The sequence below is a fragment of the Arachis hypogaea genome, chromosome 19, assembly GCF_003086295.3.
Source record: "Arachis hypogaea cultivar Tifrunner chromosome 19, arahy.Tifrunner.gnm2.J5K5, whole genome shotgun sequence".
Lineage (NCBI taxonomy): Eukaryota > Viridiplantae > Streptophyta > Magnoliopsida > Fabales > Fabaceae > Arachis > Arachis hypogaea.
In genome coordinates, this window is record NC_092054.1 from 9,899,267 (window position 1) to 9,903,510 (window position 4,244).

Sequence of the window (4,244 nt, forward strand, 5' to 3'; positions counted from 1 at the left end):
GGAGTGAAAGAAAAAGAGAGAAGGAGACTCGGAAGGAGTGGGATGGGAGTGTTTTTTTTTTAATAAATATAAAAAGTAGGGTGAGGTATTTTTCTTTTTTTTTTAATAAATATAAAACGACTTAATTTTAGTGTTATGATGAACGAAAAACGTGTTAGAGACTAGTGTAAGTCCCGAAGTATAAGTTGGACACAAATTTAAATAATTATTAAATTCAAGAATCACTTTGAGATTCGAGTATAAGTAGAGACTATTTTAAGATTTAACTCTTATAAAACTTAACACTACTTTTTGGTAGACAAATTTTTTTTATTGCCATTAAAGTTACTTTAAACACACATTCGACTAAATGAGGAATGATTTCCAATAATAACTTTATGCACTACATGTAATAATATTACTAGCTAGTCAAATTATAGCCTATGCTTAGCCACCAATCAAGTTACAATAGAAGTCACCTGTATATATACAAACGTATGTATTTACTATTTAGTTAGTTTTGTTTGAGATATTTGTTAAAATAAATAGAATTTAATGAAGAAAGTAAAATATTGATTTAAACATAAAAATAATATTGCTATTTGTATCATAAAATAGGTTATAAATCTCTCTATAATAAAGAAGTTACATATTATTTTAGGATAAGTAAATAAAAAAATACTAAATTTTACCCTAATATATTATTTATTATAAATTATCATATAATTATACGTGTAATTAATTATACATTAATACATATTAATAAAATTTTAACACAATATTCCTAGTAATTACACACTAATAAAATTTTAGTCTGGCACTCCATTGGCGTTGGCCTCCATGAATTTTTTGCTACTTATATAGTAATAATAAAAAGATAAAAAATAATTAGTTTAAATAGTCTAAATTTGTTTTATATTTAATTTAGTATTTATTTATTATAGAATATATTAAATTAAATAAAGTCAAAGATAATAAATTTTGATAATTTTATGTTAATATTTTTTATCAAATATTTTTTTTTAAATTTTTTTATATATTTTTCTTTTTTTTTACGTTGTCTAAGAAATTATAAAAAAAGAAATTATATAAGATGAGAAGACACCACGTCCAACTCAAAACTTTGAGATAATAATTTAATGAATCTCTTATCTGAGATCGAAAAAAAATTAAGTGAGAAAATATAAGATAAAAAGATACCACATTCAACTCAAAAACCTTAAAATAGTAAGTTAATGAGTCTTTCATCTTATAAATTCTTTACTCTTCTTTATTTTCTTTGATGTGGAACTAACTTCACACACTACTCACAAAAGTATAACCTTCTTCTATCTTTCACCAGAACAAATCTGATATAGGCTTATAGGTAGGTCCATTTTAGTGTTTTTCATTATCCGTCCGAGACCTGCAGTTTTTTAGCTCCTTCGTTCCTGCTCACCTATTTGAACTTCTTTATCTTAACATTTTTTATTCAGCTCCTGCTTCTTTTTAAGCTTTTTTCTTCTAGCTCTTCATTTCTAGTTCTTGTTATGTATAGGCAATGTAGCATTATTTTTTCATCTTTATCATTTTAATTTTTTTTATTATTTGTCCTAACCTTCTTTTTTTTTAGCTCCTTTTTCCCGCTCTTTGAAGACTCAGCCATTCTCTAAATTTTTTCTCTCTTTAGTTTATGTTTGTATCTATATTTATTGGTTCTCGATCTGCTACATCTTTTAACTAATCTCATTTATTAACTAATCTCATTTAAACTCCTATTCTATTTTTAGATTATAATATATTCTCTTTCTTTTTGAGAAGTACTTCTATATTTTAAAATATGTTTGATGTATATTTACAAATTTTCTTTCTAAAAAAAAAAATAAAACCAAATACATCGTATATTTACAAATTTTCTTTCCAAAAAAAAATAAAACCAAATACATTTTATTAAGGAAGATAAAATTTTTAAATTTGAAATGATAATAAAAATATTTAAATTTATTTTATTTGTAAAATTATTTTACTTTTGATTTCTTATCTGCGAGCAAAACTATTTGATTCTTTTTTATTACTGTAATAATAAGCTGCAATGAGTTTAGTATTATTTGAAAAATTCTCATCTTCTTAATTATCTTTATTTGAATTTTTGTACCTTTATCTTTTTTAATAAAAATTCTTTTTTTTTTCGAAAGAAAAAAGAATATATATTATTATGTGGTGAAAAATTTAGTAGTACAGAGAAGCTTTTTTTTGGTAAATTTTTTTAACCTTACAATAGCAATTATGACTCAATTATTTTTTTTTTGTTAACATAAAGACTTGATAGTGTATTAGTGTTTTTATCTAAAATAAACCATAATTTCATATGATATGACTAACACTCGTGTTGTAGTTTCATGTTAGGTAATTGTTAAGCATGAATTAAGATGTAATTGGTACTTTAATTAGTAGTCAATAATATGATATCCATATTTTAAGTTGGTTGAGTTTTTTTTAAGTGTAAATAATATTATTTAAAAAAATATGTTAAATTTTCACAAAATTTTAAATAAATTTACATCTTCATTATAATAATTTTGTTAAACATTATTCTGTTTATAAGATTTATTTTATCAAACAAGGTTATTATAAAACAACCTAAACTATTTTATTTTTAGACTTATTAATTGTTGATATTATACTTATTATTTTCACTTGTCATTTTTTAAAATTAATAGTGTTATTAACGAAAAAATTAATTAGTACTATTTAATTCTTTTAAATAGAGCATTATTTTAGATAAAACAAAATTTTATGTACTTTCATTCATCCATTCAGAATATGTATTTTTTTTAAATGGATTTTTTTATGTACTTTCATTCAGCCATTCAGAGTATGTGTTTTTTTTATTTTTTTTCTTAAACATAAACATACATATTTTATGAGTGTAATTCGGTCGAAATTGAGTGCATTAAAAACTAAACCAATTAAATTTAATTAGATCAGATTGGATATATAAAACTTAAAAATAAGAAAAATAGGAAAAAAATTATATAACACTAACAAATAAAAATAAATAATAAAAGAGAAAAAAGAAATAATGAAATTATGATTAGTAAAAATTATATAAATATTTTTTTTTTCAATTAAGTCGGTTCGAGTAGGGGTGCACATGGTTTGGGCCAGCCCGAAGATCCGATCCGACTCTAAATATTTTAGGGGTTAATTTGATGTAATTTCACCGAGTCTAGGACTCGATCATAGTTGTCAAAATTGAACCAGTAATCGAACCGATTAAATTACTGGTTTATTGGTTCAACCGATGAGTTATTGGTCCAACTGGTAAAACCGCTCTCACGTAAATAAAAATTATAAAACAATCAAAAACCTAAAATTAAAATTTGAAATACATATTTTTACTAATATTTTAAGAACAATTAAGTCGAATTCTGTAAATAACTAATACAAATATAAACATATAATTAGTTCATACTACTATAATAGTATACAATAAGAATAACAATCTATATGAATTATATTCAAAAAGTAATTTTAAAATCTAAATATCTTAATATAATTAAATAATTATATAAATTTATTTTTTTTCTTAGAATAAGTATTTTTTATTTTATTTTTATATTCATAATTATTTTTTATTTTAAATTTAATTAATTTGTACTTCAATTAAAAAATAATTAATTTAAAAAATATTGAGTCAAGTATTTCCGTATAATATATATATATATATATATATATATATATATATTAGAAAATACTAAAATATATACTATAAAAAGCATAAAAGATACCAAAACACAAATTGATGCACTGGTTGTCAACTTGATTTTCACATGAGAAGAGCCAAGTTTGACTCCCGCACCTTGCAATGCAATTTTTAAAAGTTCACGCATGCTGACCATTAACTTCGTTGTTGACTGGACCGGTTCGATTTTAGTCTGTGCCGGTTTGATCAGTTCGTACCGGTATTGACCGGTTTATTTTCTTAAGCATTTAGTATACTAAATCGGATTGGTACAAGATTTGATTCATCGGTTTTTCAGTCGAATCGGTCAGTCTGGTCCAATTTTGATAATTATGGACCGGATAAGAATTTTAAAAATAGAACTGATCATTATTTCACATCGGGTCCAGATCAAGGCGAATCCAACTTCATTCGATCCATGTGCATCCTAAAAGAACTAAAAAAGATATACATGTTTTAAATAAATTTTAATATTATGTTATATGAATTATAAGCTTATTGTTTTATTTTTAATCACACTTGTTGAATTAGAAAATAGATC